The sequence below is a fragment of the Taeniopygia guttata genome, chromosome 19, assembly GCF_048771995.1.
Source record: "Taeniopygia guttata chromosome 19, bTaeGut7.mat, whole genome shotgun sequence".
NCBI lineage: Eukaryota > Metazoa > Chordata > Aves > Passeriformes > Estrildidae > Taeniopygia > Taeniopygia guttata.
In genome coordinates this window covers 226241-246505 of record NC_133044.1, presented here as the reverse complement: position 1 = coordinate 246505, position 20265 = coordinate 226241, and the positions used below count along the sequence as shown (strand labels likewise).

At 44.2% G+C, this 20265-nt stretch overlaps 1 long non-coding RNA gene across 7 annotated transcripts in view; it reads right to left on the bottom strand.

Annotated features, from left to right (window-relative positions):
• The window catches only part of LOC115497794 (uncharacterized), a 148980-nt gene that overhangs the window by 57172 nt on the left and 71543 nt on the right, over positions 1-20265 (bottom strand). For all 7 annotated transcript variants that reach the window (XR_012051479.1, XR_012051476.1, XR_012051481.1 and 4 more), the window contains 3 exons: positions 1507-1653; positions 662-826; positions 329-375 (listed from right to left, as the gene is read on the bottom strand). This is a non-coding gene — a long non-coding RNA (uncharacterized lncRNA). The remainder of the gene's footprint in view (positions 1-328; positions 376-661; positions 827-1506; positions 1654-20265) is intronic.

Sequence of the window (20265 nt, the reverse complement as noted above, 5' to 3'; positions counted from 1 at the left end):
AGCAAGGCAGGTAAAGCCAGGTGCAATTCCCACTTTTCTTCCTGGGCTCTGCTTTTTTGGAGGACAAACACTGCTGCAGTTTTGCAGCCCACCCCCTTTGCTTTTTTCTCTAACCCCTACAAAGGGGGGGAGGGGGCAATAGGAGCTAATAGAGCCTCCTGCAAAATTAAAGTAATTTAGCAAGTCGAAACTGTCCTCATTTAATAATCTCTGTATCTCTATCACCCTGACAACATGTCTTCATCAAGCCATTACATTCTGAAAAGAAGTGAGGATACGAGATAGGGAGGTCTGTCACAGTCACTAGTGAGCTGGCTCCACAACTTACCTGTCAGCTGCAATCAGGCATCCAGAGATTGCTGCTCTGCTGCAGACCTGAAGAAAAAAAAAAATCAATCACCATCATCCTGATGTGATAAAATCCTCAGTGCTCCAGACATGCCAGGTAATTGATCACTTCCTCATAACATACATCACTCCCTTGCTCTTCATCAGAAATAAACCCACCAAAAATTGAAATACAGAACGCAGCCCTGCCTCTATGGAGCAATTCCAACCCCTTTGCCCCAAATCCCTTAGCGCTAACTCTTACAAAACTGCCCACCCCAAACAGTCAAGCATGCTTTAGTCATGAAAAAAACAAACTGGGGTGATGACATACTCATTAAAGTATGACTTCTCGCAGGGTTAGGAGCAAGAAAGCTCTGGAATTTAGAGCTGAGTCTTTTAGGAGTCCTCAGAAGAACTTTAGGATGATGATGGCCCCCCTTCTCCAGGCAGATTCCAATTACCCGAATCTCCTGTGCAGTCTCAGCCTGCCAAAGAACTTCAGGGACAAAGAGGAGGAGTCAGCTCCCCGAATTTAAGCACCCACTAATCCCTCCCCTCCAGGAGTGTCTCCCCTGAGCCACTGACTGTCAGCTGTGCAGGATGAGTGAGCCCATTTGAGGGCTTGGTGCTTGGCCCTGAGGGGCTTCTCACATTTTTGTGGCACAGAAGGGAATTCAGGCACCAGCACAAGCAGTTGGCTCCTTCTGGGGCTGAAGGGGAGTAGGAAGGGACCCCCGAAGGGCGGCCAGGCAATAAGGCTCAGCTCCACAGCAGAATACAGGTTACATCCCAAATCCATCTGTTCAGGTGTGCTGCACTGCAGGTTAATTAAAGCACTGCTTTGGTGCTTGCACTTGAAGAGCAGAGCTGGGTGTGGGTTCTCCAGTTTTGCAAAGGGAACTTCCATTTCTTTGGACTTCACGAACAGCAAAAATACAAATGGGGGCAAAGAAATTAAATGGTGTCTTGCTTTCCTTGAGGCTTATTCCTGGAAAACAAACCAGTTCCTTTTAAAAATGGTCCTGAATCCCTGTATTTCCATGTTTTTCTCACTGCTTGAACAAATACCATGCTCCCAGTATACCTTCCCATCTGTTAAATTCTTGCAAAAAATTTGGGTCTTTTTTCATTTACTATCTTAATTAATTGCTCTGAAGCTTACCTTTCCCTTCTTACCTTTTGCTTGTTTATCAGCTCATTTTTGCAACATTTGCCAATTATTGCAGACACTTTGTTCAAGGTGGATTTTCTCTTTTCCTGCCAATCTCTTCTTTCCTCTTGACCCTGCAGCAACTTTGCCCATCAAAGTAAACATAAGCTGGTCTGCATATGGAAGAATGAAGACAGTAGGTGGAAAACAAATGGGTATTGCTGCAATACGTGGTGTTTCTGGCTGTAAGCTCCCTACCTCTGCCCTAGTGAGGGGAGAGGTATTTAGTTAGAGGAGAACAAACAGAACAGTCCCTACTCCATACCCTACCCAGTGGCTTGGCTGGGGACACAATTGCACAAAGCAGCAGAGGTGGAAGCTGAACACTGTTTATGTAAAGCAGCAGATGGTGACATTACATAATCTGAAATGTTATATATGTGTATATATATATATATATATATATATATATATATATATACACATACAAATTTCACGGAGGCAATAGGACATTACATCGCAGGGACAATGTGTATGGCTGGTTGTGGGGTGGGTCTATAAACTATCTGACAAGTCAAACATGTTTTTGGCTGCTATGTCTCAAGAACAAAAAATTTAGGTGCAGATTTCCATCTCAAACCGTCTCCCAGCAGAAAGTGAAAGGAAATGCTAAAAGTCATCAAAGAAAAAGTAAGAAATTATCACTGTGAAAGCAGCAGCATAAATAAGCAAACATGTAAACGAATGTGGAATTCCAGGTATGTGGTACATGCTGAATCCTTGCAAAATCTGGCCCAAACCCTTTCCTGCAGAACACAGGACCTGTTGATTACTACCACAGATGTGGGTACATGTTGTGTGCACTGTAGGGCTGTGTCCCAGGTTGTCCTGTGCTGGTGTCAGTGAGCTCAGCACCGCAGACATCTGAGGCCATGCAGGAGGTCTCTGCTGTGGGCACTGCTCCACTGTCCTTTGTCACGAGCTGCCAGACCGAGGGAGTGACACGATTGTGTGGATGACCCCTGAGTGTCCATCCTGAAACGGCCATGGAGCACAGGACTCCCAGCTGGAGGCAAGTGACAACACCTGTACAGGGGAATGCTACACGTCCTGCGATGGTGACTGGCCATTTTGGCAGAGAACACAGGCATTGCCCCTGCAAGATGGTGCTGGGCTTGAAATAGCCATTAGCCTTTAAATGCAGAAAGAGCAGCAGGCATTGACTGCACATTAAATTAAAATGTAATTTTTATCCTCTCCCTGAGACTCACGTGGCATTTATGCTATTAAGTATTAAATACCAAGACCTTTATGCAATGAGGAAGCTTTACTGAATAAAATTACATTAAACAATGAAATCAGAAGCTTTGCAAATATTAACCGTGTGACAAGTTCCAGAAAACAGGGTGAGGACCCAGAGGGGTTCTGTTTTTCAGCCAGCAACCCCCAAATGAGTTCCTAGCCCAGCGGCTTGTGGCCCCTGGCATGCACCTGAGCAAGGGCCTCTGTCTTACAGCTGCACTGTGCCAGTGCCTGCACCCTCATGAGGACAAGGCTTGCACATCAAAACAGGGCTTTGAAGAGTAGCTCAACTTCCAATTTCTGAGAAGTCCAACAGCAAATTATAATTATCTTTTGTTTCCTTTTTCCTTACATTGCACTTCAGGGAATTATTTGAATATTCTGCATGAGAATGGTGACTACTTTGTCAAGATGGGCTGTTGGAGTGAAATGGAGCTGATTTCATTCCATGTCCAGACGGGAAGAGAAACACTTCCATAGTAATTGCCAAAACTGGCCTCTAATTAACACTGGTACCTCTGAAACTCAATTCTGTAGGACCTGCAAATAAACAACCACACTAGAGTCACAGATGTAACAACTATTCAGGAATCTGTTTTAGTCTTTGTTTCATGATTTAAAAAAATGGGATATAAGTTATTATCCCATCTCACAGTCTGGCTGTGTTAACATAAGTCTGGCCCATACCCGCTCTGTGAGCCTTGATTTCAGAAAACCTGCTTAAATGTTGTCTGGGATACAACTTGGCATAAGCACAGGTTAAGGACCTGCCCCATGTGAGACACTTCCCTGAAGTTCCTGTATTTAAATGTCTTCCTCATCCAAAATATTTGAGTCTTCTCTCACATGAGTTTATTTGTCAGCAAGTATCCAGAGCATGAACTGGAAGAGGTAAGCACATCTTGTTATTAGAGCAGAAAGACTGGTCCTCTTTTCAACCAATTTACTGAGGTTTTCTAAGTGGAGAGAGGAAAGCTCTTTGTTAAAATGCTCATCTTACAAAAATAGAACAGGTAGAAAAAAAGTCTTTCCCAAGTTCTTGAAATGGACTTGATGTTGAGATTGAGATTTTTAGAACAGAAGACTAATGTGATGAAAAGTAATTGGAAACCTGTTTGAACTGCTTTAAAAGGATTGTCCTTGGGGAAAACATCCATTTAAGGGGAAATAAAGAAACATAAGGGCCTGGAGGCAAAGCAGCCTTCAATAAAGTGCACGACTTGCTTCTGCAGCCCAGGGAGCGAGAGTTCCAGGGCGAGCAGCTCCAGCTGAGCTGCGTGCTCCCCTGGCCAAAACACTCTGTCCACCACTGCTGCTGGGAAAAAAACCCCACAGAGAAGCCCAGGCAGCAGGAGCACAGATACCACAGAACAATGTAAATACAGACATTAGTATAATTTCTGTCAGAACAGATGACTGAAGGAATTTCTACTGTTCCATTTGCAGTTCCAAATTTAACTCATGCCACAAGAAGATTTCCAAACATTAAACATGTTTCCCGTGTGCTGTGGAAGGACTCTGTGTACCTTCGAAATTAGCTGTCTCCACCATTTCTGTTGCATCTGCTTATAGTCCAGCAACCTGCCAAGGACAGATTCAGCCAAAATAGCAGTAAAAATAATTCCCAAGGTCAGGGGAGTGCATCACACTTGGGGCATTAAAAAGCTCAGCTTTGCTCTAAGCTGAGTTGATAATCAGCACCAGAGACAGCAGGGAGGACTTTCCACAGGGGCGTTATACTGCTTGGTGTCCATATGGCTCAGTGATATTTATTTCATGGTTGGAGAGATCAGAGCTTTCCTCGAAGAGCTGGCAGGCAGAGCAGAGAAAATTCCCAAGGTATTTTCCTTTTCTAGCAGCAAACTGCAAGGAGAAGAGTCCCTGCTGAGCTCTCATGGATGAGAGGGCTCTGGAGCAGCAGTGGCATGCCAGGACACAGGATTGTGCAGGAGCTGAGGACAATTCCTCAAAGAAGTGCTGGCTGACACTCACCTCCCCTCCTGCACTCACCTCCCAAACAGTGGGAACAGGCACTGCCAGCCAGTGAAAGGTCACTGGGTGACCATGCCCACCCATCCCTCTGCCTTGGCATCCTGTTGGGATAGCACTTCCAAAAGCACCCAAGCCTCTTAAACCTGGAAGAAGCCAGAAAAGTCAGTGTGGTCTGGGAAGCTTTATGAAAAGATATAAAGGTAAATATTGCCACCTCAATAATGATAGCTTCACACTATTGCAATTATTCTTCTACCAGTATTTTGATGTTTTCACTTACAGTCATTACAAATGACTTATTCCTGTCCCCAGACACCAACCAGAGCCACCATTAGTAATATTCTGACCACAGGCAGGTGTAATAAAATTGATCAAGGTGTTGACACTTAAAGGTACAAGTAAAGGAACATAAGAAACTGTCAAGAACTGTGAACAAGAAACAAGATGTTCTTTCTTCGTGAAATAGCACCTGACAGGGGTGAGACTTTTGACTTTGTTTTGTGTAAACAACAGCTTTCAAATTACCCAGGTAATCCATTTGGCCTCTCAGAGCAGAGTGGGTAGGCAAAATGGCCCTCATGCCCTTGGACACAGGGTGTCCCTGCTCGGGGCATCGCAAGATGTGGGGGCCACAAGGGAGGTTCATCATCATTTGTGCCACCCTCTCACAAACTGAAAGTGAATCCACGTGTGTGCAACTCCTAGCAAACACCCCTGCACATTTCCCTCCTGCCCCATATATATTCCAGTTTTAACTAAACTGTGTATTACAGCCCAACACACACACACACAAAAAAAAAAAAAAAAAAAAAAAAAAAAAAAAAAAGTGGCAGAAGGCTGAGAACATCAGACTGTGCAGCTTAGCTTACCCTGAACACAAGGATCATGCCCTGAACTGAGAAGGGGATGCTCTCCTGGTCCTTTTGTGTTGTACACAAAGCTGCCACTTCTTCCTGCAGCCCCAGGTGTGTGATGTGCACAGAGGAAAATTAGGAAGATGCTGTTGCTGACTAACTGGCAAACCACTGTGGCAAATTCCCTGGAAAAGTGAAGAATTCTAAAGGGCAGTTCAAAATAATGGATTGCTCCAACAAAGCTGGTTTGACAGCAGCTGCACAATTTGAATTCAATGAGAGAAAAAACACAGCAGGGCCTAAACAAGAGTGTTGACCATGAAGTAGACTTTCCTGGAACTGAAGTGAAAAGGCTAATTCATCAAGCTGAAATGAGAACCTCATTGCCATTCATCTTTTATGTGAACATTTGCAGGCAAGAGCCTGGATGTCAGGGGAAAGCCCTGTAATTAATTTATCTTTATTGTGTAAAAGGTAACAGATCTGAACAATAGGTTATGTCCCAACAGAGCTGCCTCAAATAAAAATCAAAGTGATTATTTAGGTATTATTTCTACTTCCATCAAAGAAAAACTAAATAGCTGCAGAAAAACTGAAATCATGGAAAATACACTGTTTGACAGAAAAGGCACAGAAGACCACTTCCAAAAATCATGTTGGCAAGAATAACCCAAACCCTCAGTAGGGAGGGCTGAGAAATAAAAGAAGAAAACATGTATCACTTGTTTGCAAAGGGAGGATTTTATACCTGTCTGAAGGTACCGAGTTAGGTTTAAGGACAAATAATGGAGCAACAATCAGAGTTATTTCCCATGGATAATTTGCCCTCAACATTAAAAAACTATGTCAAGACTTCCTATGATTAAAAATCCCTAGCTTGCTCTTGTTGTGTTTGCTTTAATCAAAACCCTTTATTTTTTGGAGCAGGAGCACCAGTAGACTCACAAGAGTGACGAAGACTTGCCTGAATGCCTTTTGTGCAAACAGGTGCCAGAGAGAATTCCTACAACTATGGACCTAGAAATGGACTTGTACACATTGGGGTCCATCTCAGCGTGTGTTTGGTGCTGAGCACAAGCTGAAAGCCCTGCTGCCAGGCAGCTTCCATCCAGCAGCTCCAAACCTCTGGGGGTGAGTGGAAAGGCAAGGGAGGGGGACAGCTGAAGCTGCATAAATTATCAGTCACAGCAGAGACTGATATGTATGTAACTCGGTACCTTCCGACAGATATTTACCGATATGTAAAAAGAAGGAAGAGCAACCTGGGTCACTGTTTGCAGCCAATGTCTTAGGTGGGCTAATTAAAAAGACAAGAAGGAAGGTACAGCCAGTGGAAGGTGAGGTAGCTGATGTTTGAGAAAGGAAAAAAAACATCCTGCTGCCCATGCCAGACCTTCCAGGTGTCCCTCCATGCCCAGGTGGTGCTCAGTGCAGGGACCATGTAGGGCCAGCAGGCAGAAGTGTTTTCTAGGAGGATAAAAGCACAGCAAAGGAGAGAGAAAACGCAAAGAAACACTCATGAGCCTTGAAACACAAAAGCAACAGCAATTTGGGTCTGTTCCTAGAGTTGAGATCCTATTTTTCTTCTACATCACCATGCAACTCTAGAGATTAAAACAACCAGGGTGCATGCCAATACTCTGGTGAATCCACAAATATGTAGGTCTCCAGGGTTTGTTAAACTATTTTTTTCTGTTACTGGTGTGGTTGGAATTCAGCCTTTAAGGATGTTCTTGACAGCTGGGATATCCCGGAGGACATGTTTCTTCCTCTGTTTTGCTGGCAACTATGGAGGAAAAAATCATAATGAATGACCTCTTTTCTCTTTTCCTTCTGTACCAGCTGGCTCCGATACCCTTTCCCAACCTGCACTTGCATCTTCTACTAAACAGAATCTCATTTTCCAGAAACTTCTTCAGGCTCCTCAAGATAATGAAAAAAAAACAATATAATATAAATACTTGGCATGGCCTTTCCTCTTTTAAACCAACTTGCTTTTTTATTTAAAAAGATATTGGAATAAGTAATTTCCCTCTATTCTGCTAATCCCAGCTCCCTGCACATCAAGAGACATCCTAAACTGGCCATACTGAAAGCATTAGATAACCTTCAGAGGGCAGAAACAGAGCTCTCTGCAATTGCTCTGGCTAAATAGTTTGCCAGAAGGAAAACAGTGAATGGGCCTTCAGAAGTGTGTGGGAAGAAAAAAGCAAGAGAATAAGATTTTTCCCTGTAACTATTTCCCCTTGATTCTTTATTTCCACAGAAGCTGAGCAGAATGGATGCACTTGGAGTGCCGCAGGGCAGAGCCTGGGGAGCGGGGTCAGCTCAGCGCCTGCAGTGCTGGGGCTGGGCTGCAGCCTGGACCCCAGACAGGATGGGAACATCCCAAGAAGGCAGCTCTCAGTCTCCAGCTGAGCCCAGAGGTGGCTCTGCAAAATCTGGTACTTGACTAACATTTTCCCTCCTTTAGTATTTTCTTTTTCACGTTAAATTTTCTCCAGTTACAGTTGTTCTGGTCTGAGTCCAGTTTGCTCCATGGGCATGACAGGTTGCTTAGCAGCCGACCTAAAGTTCGATTATTGTATTAATATTGATGCTATCATTGCATGAATCATGACTCCTGTAGGAGGAATAATTTAAGTTTCTTTAAAATATTGATTTTGGAGAGATACCAAAGTGGAGGCACATGGGACTGAATCCTGGCACAGCAGCTTGAGAATGAGCATCACCAGCTCTGCTGGGTGGGATGGAGACCGGGAAAAGCAGATGGGAATTCTTGGGTAGTTTGGATTTTAAGGGATCTGCCCTCCACTGAAGGCACAAACTCAGGACAACATAAAAATCTTTCTGCATTCGAAGGAGCTGATGTTCTCATGCGTATGGGAATAACTTTTTCTTGGATCCAGGGAGATTTCCAAGGCCATAAACGTGAGGGCTAGAAATCATATCTGGATTCTCTAGAATATGATCAGAAGTCAAAAGAAGTCATGAATACAGAGTTCTGTCAGAAATGTCTGTATTATCTCAATATTTTCCACATAAAATACAAAAAATGGGTTATATAAATAACATGCTGTGAAAATGTCCTTAATGGCTGTGTTTTGACAGATCTTTAAGACCATAAACTTCACTCTTTTTAATGTTTTTGGCAAGACTTGTAATGAGAAAAGACAATTCTGAAGTCCTGACATTAATAAGTCTATTGTAAAAAGGTCACCTTTGCCTAAGAATATTTTATTATCAGTGGAGCAGAATAGCTGTGAATGTGTAATGACTTTTATCTGATGATTGCCTTGTAGTCTTTCTAAGGAAAGACGGCTTCAGATGTTCATAATTTACATATACGCGTTGAAGTGTTTGGCAGCAGAAAAACAAACTAGTTCAGAGAAATTAATTATAAAGCAGCCATAGAAGAGATATGAAAATTAACTTCTGATCTTTGTGTGTTTCTAAGAGGTTTTAAAAATCACTACACGGCTGCCTGTCCCTGGGACACCACTGCACAGGGTGAGGCAAACACACACACTGGAGACTCACTTTGAGTATAAATCACTGGAAAGGCTATTTCTCATTTTCATTTGGTTTTTCCACTTCAGTGCAGAACCTCCACCACTTGCATTTAGCGGAACGTAATGGACTGGAAGGTACATAGAGAGGAGATAGATATAGGTAGAATAGGTCTAGATATAGATAGGTAGATACAGGCAGATAGGAGTGTTGGTGGCAACAGGAGCTCAGATTAGCAGCTAAGATTCACAGCCACATGCAAAACCAGAGCTGGGTGAAGGTCCCTGTCCCCAGGAGCTACCGACAGGAGAGGCAAAGGGGAACCATGCAGCTAGGACCAAACTGAACATGTGGGATCAGTGAACCCACAGACTCCCTGCAGGAGCTGCCAGCCTGGCCTGGGCTTGCTGTGGGCTACAGAGCCGGTTCTACAGCCCCTGACACAACTGCAGCTCAGAAATGTCCCTGCCATGACCACAAGCACACCTCACACTCTGTGCTCCTGTCAGATCAGGTTTCCCCAGGAGAACTGGGTGTTCATAAATAGCTGTGCAGGTCTTGTTTGTTATTTTGAATCATTACATTTCACTTAATTATTCCCAATTCACCACCAGTGAAGGCTTTTCAACAGAAGCTCCCTCTGTTAAGAAAGCTTTTTCATATACTAATGATCTTATCTCAGGAATGTTTTTCAAAGAGTGTTTAAACATCATGCTCCATTTGCCAGGGGACACAGTGAAAAGTAGGGACATTTTTATAATTGTAATTTCAAGAAAAAATATTTTCTAGAAGTGCTATCTGGGACAAAGTCTTTGTCTTACTGTGAAGTCAAATTATCTGGGGATCATATAACTGCAAAACTTCATCAGTGCAAGAACACTGTGCCAACTCATCAGTATTTCGGAGGAAATACGATGGATATTCACAGAGGATGGGGTTTTGTTGCAAACTGATGGCTGCTGACTCCTGGAAGCCTTTTCAAGGTTCTGCAGGGGGGCAGCGTGCCACCTCTCACAACAGGACTGGGCTCATTTCATGTCTCAGAGCATCAAAAAACAAACAGGAACAGTTCTGAGGGATAAGTGAGAGACTCGGAAAAGAGATGCAGAAGAACCAGAGGAGCAGGACAGACAGCAGTCGAGATTTGTCAAGAACCCTTTTGTCAAGAAGCTGGAGAGACCTGAGTTGCAAATGACACTTAGCCAAACAGGAGAAGAGAGGACAAAAGCAATCCAGAATATAGTGAAAGCATGAGGATGTGAACTGCAGCTCTCCAGGAATCAGATGAGCTGAAGCTGGATTCTTGAGGTGCTTCCAAGCATGTCCTGTGCCATTTGCACCAATTACAGGGTTGCTGTCCAGCCTGCCCTCCTAATATGAAACAGGAGGAGCCCTAATCTCTCTGTATTAGGAAATAGGTATTTAACCCAATTTTTCAAAACCCAATTGCATCCTTATTCTTCCTAATACTGAGCTAATGCATGAGGCATTCCAGATTCCACCCTGGTATTTCAGCACACCATAAAGAAATACACAACAGATTAAGTAACCATTAGCTGTGTTGAGAATTCTCAGCCAGTGCAGCTCCAACAGCAGAAATCCAGTTCCAGTGATGGCGGCCCCAGAGCAGAGCCCACCATGAGGGAAGCTATGGGCATTGAGGTGCTTGTGTGGGACTATGCTCGTGTCTCCATTAAAGCATGCACACTGACAGATGAAATATTCCCAGTTGCCACAAAGCTTGCTTCATTTTTCATCCTGTCATGGATGAAACACCTTCTTAATGTCCTTTACATCAAAGAAATTATTTCTTTATCTGGTGTCATCCAACCTGCTTTCCATTCCCAGTTGCCATTTCCTTAGAAAGCTGAACACTAATTGGTATTCAGTGAATGAATTGTCATTATTTCTATTAATTATATCACATTGTTCAGCTCCCAAGATAAGGGAGTTACTGTTCTCAATACCAAACAATGATGCTGCTCCTGTCAGGAGAGAGGGGTGAGAGATAAAAATTTCAGAAATAATACTACACCAGTGGAAGGCAACTTTTGTCAGCTCTTCGGAGCCTCAAACCCTGCTTGGAACTCTGGCTATGGAAAAACAGCCTCCTCCCCGTGGGAGTAGCCAGCTCGCCAGGCACCCCCTGTCCAAGCCCTCCTGCTGGGTGGCACACACACTTTTCTCACACACACTTTTCACTGTTCACACACACTTTTCACTGTCCCCCGTGCATGCAGGACTGTAACCCAGGAGTCACCACTGAACTTTAAAAATCCACTGGTGGAGTCCACAAAGCTCAAGTGAATCTGTAAGTTGGTGTCTGATTCAGAGAAACAAGAAGAGGCTGCTCCAGCTCCTACACAGACAGAATTTATTCCCCATCTCAGAAGAGATGTAATGTTCCTTTTGTCTTGTTTTTAATTTTTAAAAGAGGAAAAGACTTTAAAAAGAATATATCTGCACAGCCTAATTCCCAATTGACATTTTAGTTTTGAGTCCAGAAATGAACAGGATGCAGTGGTGTGAATTGTTACAATAACATTAAAAATGCAGCAGAACTCATTATCCTAAATTTAATCTCTCCCTCTGAAATTCTGTCAGGCTCATTATGTTGGTTCCCTTTTTGACATGGTTTGAGCACCTCCAGGGAGCAGCTGTACAATACCAATAATAATGATTAAATTGCTGTCTAAAGCTTCACTGGCCATCAAAAATAAGTAGATTAAATTCACACGTACAGACACTTTTAAAGAAAATTATCAGTGTACAAAAGTGGTTGAGCTTATGATATGCACTTATGGAGTAACTACACCAGCTCACAGAGCAAATGTCCTATAAACCTCATGGACACAGGACTCCGAGGGGTGCAGGTCACAGCCCTGAGGGAAGTTGTGTTTTCAGGGAAGCAGAAAGTGACACTTCATCCAAACATATCACAAACTCCAGCTGTGGAAATGTGTTGCTTCCTGCCTTTGCAGGGCCCCTGCCCTGTGCTCTGCTCACTGTCCTCCACGGCCACCCAGCCCCCAGCCCTGTTCTGCAGCAGTAATGCAAGTGCATGCTTACTTTTTGGACAGGAGAGTTTTAAATAGAGCTATATAGAGTTTAATATTATCAATCAAATTTGTAATTAATTCCAGCAATTCATTAACTGTAGGAGTAAAGTCACTGGAGCTTCACTAGTTTATGAGATCTGTGGCTGGGTGTCCATTTATTCACTAAAGAATGCAAATTGTGCCAGGGTTTTATTAGTGGTGTATTCACTAATATAGAGACTCTGTCCATCAGAGCTGCAAAGAACCAGAATGGCTTTTTAACTGAAATTCCACATCAGCACTCAGGAGTTCCACGGGGCACAAACAATATATAAACTTCGTGCTAATTTCTCCTTAAATTATCAATATCCCCACTGAGAGCAGTAAAACTGACCTTCAGCTGCTCTGGTAAGTCATGGTTAAAGGAGTGGAGATCCTGAGCTGTGCTGAGTCTGTGTCAGATAACTTAGAAGAGTGCTGGCTGTGTCCCAGCATGCATCCCTAAATAAACCAAAACTGAACTGGAAAGTCACTTTGAATTATTATTAACAAGCACTACACTATTTTAATTGGCCCCCTGGTGAATACTGGCCTAAGCATGGGGACAATAAATTGCTTTAGTCTGTGAAATTTTTATTTTGAATCTAGCAGTAAAAAAGTCCCCCAAACTCAGAAATAACTGATGTGCACATAAGCACATGGAGAGAGCTGAGGGCACCAGGTCTGGTAAGAGTTCTCTGTTCAGCCAGCTCCAGAACTACCACAGTGATGGACAGGCAAACTCCCGTGGGCTCAGCATCGAACCAGCAGTGGTGGCTGAGAGTTTGAAACCAAGACTAAAACAGCCCAGTTTTTGTGTACCAGGAATGCTTGGAAACTGTATTGCTTAGTCTTACACAAAGGCTGTTTCTTTTCTGGAGGATGAGGAAAAGCATCTTGTAGAGCCCCACTGATGTGTTGCACCTCATGCTGGACCTGGGTTTTCCAGCATCACTCAGAAGTCAAAACAGGACAAAAAAAGGAAGAGCCAAGTCCTCCTACAGAAAGCAAGAACTGAGCCAAATCAGTCTCCAAGTAAGCTCCACCAGAGCTGTTGCCACCCTCCATTCATCACGAACAATGAGTGCAGGCATTGAAATTCCACACTGATTTGATAAACTGAGTGCTGCTTTTTTAGTATGTCACATCTAGGCAAGAGAACAGATTCTGTAAAAAAAGTACCCTTGCAACCTGCTTTTATAGTTCTTACTTGAAATATTTCTCAACAGTCCTCTCATCACATGCATTTAAACAACTGCAGCCTCGGGGGTGTAATAACCGATAGCAAATCCACTGACTTTTCCAGGGCAGAAATGCAAGTCCTACATGCAGGTCACAATTTAATAAGTTCACAGATAACAAACCAGAGGGGAATCAATGCTAATTACAACAGGGAATCCCAGTGTCTCCACTGCATCTGTAGTGTCACTCACCTGCAACCACCAACTGCTCACATATTGATTTTAAGGTTAGCATCAGGCACAACACCTTGATGTGAAATGTGTCCCTTTGCCCTCAGATTTGCACCGACAGCGATCAAACAGCCAGTAACTGGTAGGGGGGAAACATCACATAATCCCCAGGCACAACTGGAACAAAGGAAATCCCAGATTCATGAATATTTAGCAAGTTTCCACACTCCTATGCATGACAGATGTATTTTGGTTTTAAAAGAATGTCAAAGCCATTCACTGCAGTTCCCTTGTGAGATTAGAGTGGCCCCTTTTCTTGGTTTTGTGGCTTTGTCCTGCATCTTCCTGCAGATTGGTTTGGGGCTGGAACTCTTATTAACTGGAACTTTTTCAGGGACGGAAATGGCATCCATACAGACATTTTTATTTTCAATTTTCATTTCAATTACATTTATGTTCGGCCTTTGAGGTTGTTTACAGCTGAAATATATCTGCCAGAAGTTCAAGTATTTCCTAGTCATTGCTCACACTAGTTCTTTGCAAGGATTGTCAAGACAAAAGGAATCAGACACAACCAAAAGTGTCACCTGAGCAGGATGTGTGAGCAGCAGGTTAGGCCAGAGGAGGAGCCCGGCTGGCATCCTGAGCAGCCTGGCTGCTGGGGGCTGGCACAGAGCACTGCCCTGGCTACAGTCAGAGACTCGAGCTGGGGACATGTGGGCTTGGTGTGCCCAGCTGGCTGAGACAGGGCTGGGAGCCACTGCCACCCCCTCACTGGGCAGAGCAGCCACAGACACCTCCATGTGGCTTTACCCATCCCTTGGGAATACAGGGCTGGAGCGGCCAGAAGAACTGTACAAGGGGCAGAGGGGTGCATAAAATGCTCTATCAGTGAATTTAATGTCTGGTGATAAAACACTTTATCCATTCCGAAGGACGGTGCTTAAACAGATGCTGTTAGTGGTTGTATTTCCAAAGTCAATGGGGCTAAATAAATCTAACATTTACTTCTACTAAAAGTGTTATGAGGCCAAGGTCTTTTTATTCTTTAGGTGTTCAATTAAGCAAAAATCCAGAGATCTGCTGGAGAATTTAAGACTGCCATGAACAAGAAAGCTTTTTAGTTAAGCTTTCATCTCTTCATGTGAAGAACTAAATTGATGATTTTAAAATAATTTACATCCCAGGAGTAGTGTTAAAAAAATGTCCCAAATGGAGCTAAAAGCATCGTAAATATAATTTCCTGTCAGATTATATGAAATACTCTGATAAATTAATAGCTCTTAAAAGGACACTAGCAGTGGACTTGGAAGGTCTGACTCCCGCTTTCTGAAAATGCCGGCTCTGAGCAGCTGCCGTTTGACTTCAGCTCTGCATGCCCTGAGCAAGCCATGAGATACAGAAGTATGAGTGTGCACTTTTTTCCTTTTTCTGATTTCTTACATCAATGCTTATGTTTTGAAGAGCCTTTTCCATCTAAGAATAAAAGGGAAACTAGTCATCAGCCCAGAACTTGGGGAAGGGGAGAGAGACACGACTGTTTATCTGCTCAATAAGGATCCTTTTGAATGCATCACCAGCTGCCAACAAACACAAATGTGTTTTATTTTCCTTTCAGTGAGTGCATGTGGGAGGGGAGGAGAGAGAGGAGGGAGTCTGTGTTAGCTCTGCTGTTACACTGCTGAATTAAGACAGCCACCTACCCATCATCTACTTCCAAATCCCTCTTGATTTTCAGACACATCTGACATTTCACAGCCTTCTGTTGCCCATCCTGTTTAAATATTAATGCATCCAAAGGTTCAGATGACTGCAGCCATCCGGAACAGAGAATCAGAAATTAAAAGCAAACGGGCAGAACAAAGCCCGGTAATGAGTGCGTGGTTCTGAACTTGCTGGGAAGGCGGAGATGAGCATACAGTCAGCTTGAGCTGTGAGTCATCCTTTCTTGTTATTAATGCAGTATTTATCAGCACTCACTCCTTTCCTCATGATTTCTGCCAGCTCTGTTTTCACACAACGTTCATCACCACAGCGTTCCCGTTTCTCTGCCCAGCTCTCACAGTGCCTGTCGTGCCCAGCAGGGCCCAGCTCGTGTTTTCAGGCTCTGTCCATGTCCCATACTCCCATTGTGTCAGCAGCCTCTTTCTCTGGGTGTTGTACTTCTTTTGCAACTGTTTGTGTTTCTATGTGATGGGGCAGCAGTGGTGAAATAAAAAGTGACAGCCTACAGTGAGTGTTGTTATGTCACCATCATTTCAATTCTCAAGCAGATGGAGCCAGCAGGAACTGAGCGCAGCTCTTCGGACACACTAAATGGATTCAGCACGACGGCTGACCTGACCTCTGAGCCCAAGACGTGGCACTGACCTTCAGAGCACTAGGGGTGATTTCACTTGTCCTGCTCCTGCCGCTGCCATGTACTGCTGGACAGGGATTGTGCATCTCTCGACGCAAGTTGCATTGTCCTGTACACAAGGAGTGACTGTGGGCTCTTCCTCCAGACTCCAGATCACCAGCATTGAATCTGCATGAATAATCTGACCTGTCCCCATCCCCACACGGACAGGGACAGCAAGGTCTGAGGAGCACACAACATGTCCAACAGGGACATCCAGCAAACCATCACAAAAGCTGAGAACAGACACCAAACACTCCTATGACACCAGTCCCACCTTCCATAATGACTTGTCAGCTATGGGGAGAAAGAAAGATAGAACCCGTAGAAGAGGAAAACCATGGTCAGGAAAGAGAAAATGCCAAATGCAGACGTTATGGGAAGTGCTCAACATTTCCTTCCATTCATCCTGAAAGTCAGAAAATATAACAGCTTAATCCTAAGGAGAGAAGGATGAAAGGGCTTTGCTCCTGGGCATGTGACACTGCTCCCCTTTGTGGTACCAGATGCAGGGAAAGAGGAGAGAAGAAAAGCAAATCTGGAGCTGAAAGGCTCTTCCCCCCCACCCCTCCCCTTTTTTAAAGAAAGAACAAAATTAAAATGATCCTGAAAGAACAACTCTTCCTTTCAGAGGCATTAGTTTGGGAAGCTGGCTGTAAAAGGGTACATTTTTGAAATGCGGCTGCAGTTACCAAGCAACCTGTTCTGCTGGCAGCAGCGCGTCCGAATTCAGGGGAGGCAGACCCCGTGGCTCTGCCTTCCCAGGACAGCAAGTGCAAGCTGGACAGTCTGGACAGCTGGCACCCACCTCTGTGCAGCCAGGACCCTCCACGCAGAGTGGCCTCCAGAGCTAGCTGGGCCTTTGGAAGAAGTGAGGATGGTGAGACATTGCACTGACAGACGATGGAGGAACAAGAAGAGGAAAATCCGAAATCAGCCCAGTAGCTGGTGCAGAAGAGCTATGGGTTTACGCAGGTGCAACTATAAGCATAATTTAATGTATATTATTAAAACTAAGGCAAACAGCAAACAAAATTCTCAATTAACATTCACAGTTCTCATATGCATTGGACACACTGCAGTGCTTTGCAGGATTTTCTATAGCCCAGGGACCTAAGAGCAGAAAGAAGAAAACAGATGCCCTGCGACCCAACCTTTCCAGGCTGAAAATCCCCCAACTCTGCCTGGGTCCAGAGCTCCACCAGAGCTTTCATTCCATTAACTCTGCACAAGGATATCATTACACTTTTCTAATCATGAGCTGTTTTGTTATATCCATTATTGTTCTAAATAGTAATTAGGCACAACATGCACTTAATCTAGGTTATGAGTTGTGCTGGAAAAAAAATCTAAGCATATATCCAAGACAAAGAGCTGAGATGTTTTATTTCCCCCATTTGGTAAAGAGAACTGACCCCAAAACTTCACAACCTCACACTGTCCCAAATGTCTCCTGGCAGCTTCTGCCCTCATAATGTCCTGAGCTGCCTAGTGCTGAGGGCTGGGTTCAAAACTCTTGGCTCCAAGCATTGACAGAAAGGCTGCGATTACATGTTATTTGAGACACCTGAGGATGCTAATAGTAAAGATGGGAGCACCTCTTTCTACCCTTTTGAGCCACCCTCCCCCATCACCTGAGCCAGCAGGAGCAGCATGAGCCCCTGTGCTTCAGTGTCACTTGCACAGAGCACTGTAGCTTTACTCCAACAGCCAAAGCAAACTCTGACAGATATCTTAGAGTGTAAGATCCAAGACTGTGCACTGATCTGCACAATCTTTAACAAATGTTCTGTGCCTGGCACTTGGCATATTTATAGGTGCTCTGAGATTATGCAAAGGTTTGTCAATAATCGTATTAGACTTCATCATTTTCCTTGTGTTACACCTAACATGGCATGTATGTTATAAACACAGTCATTGTGAAAAGAGAGTGATGTCACTAAACAGCTGGTTTGCTCAGTTCTTTCATAGATAACTGAAAATTGTAGGTAGGCATTACATGGAATGCCTAATCCCTGAGTATTTAGGATTATTAGATGAAAAGGACAAGTATTTGCTACATTACATTTCTTTATGAAACCACACAATCTTTTAGATATTTCTTCTTGAAACTGCACTGGAAAAACCTGTCACTTTCCTGAACTGATCCTTAATGTTACAATTGAGACTATTTTCTGAAGTGACTGAAAGTTTGAGTCATTTAACACAAGAACTGCTCCTACAACAGGATTCTAAAAGTAATGCTACTCATTCCAAATTTCTTTGTTGTATTTTGTGCAACAACCATGCAGAACCATCAAGCAGAGAAAGAAAGTGCCCAGAACTTTACTGAGGCACAGACTGCCTCCAGCTGCCACTTCCCATCAGTGACTGATTTCACAACATGACCATAACGCACACAGGCTTTTTCCCCTATGTTTTACTCCTTTTCTCCTAGTATTATTAGGTATCATTTTCCCATTTCTGCACCCTGTTCAGAACACAGTTCCCTCTTAATTTATTAGGAGCTGCAGCAGACACTCAGATGGATCTTGTCAAGGTACAGCTTCCCTGCAGACAATGGGGTAACACAGGGAGAAAACAGTGAGAGTAAATAATGAGAATAATTTCCTATAGGTCTGACCCTGAAAACTTCTGAAACAATCTCACACCCTCTCTTCATTATCAACACCACTCGTGCCTCTTTGCATAGACTGCATCACATTTCCTCCTTCTCCATCCAACAGTGGGTGTTCCCAGCAGTGCCCCCTTTGCGGGGCCGGGGTGGTGGCACCGGGGCTGCTGCTGGTGGGCGCTGAAGGCACAATATTCACCTTCACCACAGAGCTTCAGGTGGACTCCTCTGCTCACCCTTCACAGCGATGGCTTTGCTCTGCCATGCTCATGTCTGTGCTGGTGCTTGAAACACTCAACAAGGATTTCTCCTTAAGGCATTTAAACTGTGAACAAAGTACAAAAACCAAACACACCACCCCCCTCTGCCATCAGGCTGGGTTAAACAGAGCTGAGCACCTTTCAGCTGTGAGAAGTGTGCATCGCAAAGCCAACTTCTCACAAAGCTGCTTGTGAGAGACAGAAAGATTCCTCAGCGAGTGAGAAAAAAGCTGTATTACTAACCAGACTGGAAATTAGGGAGTTGGAGATATTACGGCCAGGACAGGGAGCTGCCGGTGGTCACACCCCGACGGCAGCTGCGGCTGTGTGGGCGACACAGCATCACCCAGCAGGGGACACCGAGCACCTCCTACCCCCACCACCCAATAGTCCACCGCCGTAATTTCAGAAGTGACTGCTGCCATCACCCTTGGATACAACTACCTTTATTTTCCTGCTAATCTCCCCTAAGTGGGGCTGCTTGGAGTCTTGAGTGGTGGCTTGACACTGATGTTTGCAGCCATAACCCCTCAGCCAGGTTATCTTGAGGAAGTTGGACTCTAACCGAGGGATGTAGCAGGTCTTGCAGTTCCCCAAGTGGTATTTTGTACACAAAGTCCTGGAAACTAACTGGCATTAGAGAAGGTTCAATGCAGTGGGGCTCTTGTTTTATAAACCCCATCAGTTTGTCTGGGCTTCACCTGTGTTAAGAAATCGAGGCAGAGCAGCTGTGAGACTCCCCCAAACAACAGTGCTTGTTCTCATGTCAAATCTGGAGTGCAAACAGCTCCCATGTCCAAGTGACAGCATCTCTCCGGGGTGCTCCTCTCAGCAGGCAGGTCTCCCCGGTGCTCTCAGCGTGCCAGGTGGCTGCAGACCGCACCAGCCGTCCCTGCTGCAGCGAAGGTCCTGAGTGGCTGTACCTGCCCAACACACCTCCATACACCTCTGCTGTCCACACACGTGCTGTGGAGCACGTCAGGAGTTTGGTACATTTACAGCATAGTTTTTCTCACTGAGAATGCTGACTGCATTTTCTGCCACTGTTTCACCTGGGCACAGTCCTGCAATTCTATTGATTTAGGCCCCAACCCAGCACATTTGAAAATGTCATTACATTTAACATTTGATTAATTTAATTTCAGTAAAACTAAATTAATTTCCCAATTTTACAGCCTTAAAGCTGTATACCCACATGAAGGTTGGATGGGTTGCAACCTAACAGATGCACAACTTCTTGGGGTTGAGAATAGATCTCCACCCATCAGCATTTTAAATTTTGAATGTTACACTGCTAAGCCTCTGGGTTTTCTGTTAATCAAAATTCACCAAATCACTCTAGGCTTGCATCCCTATCAGTCCATCA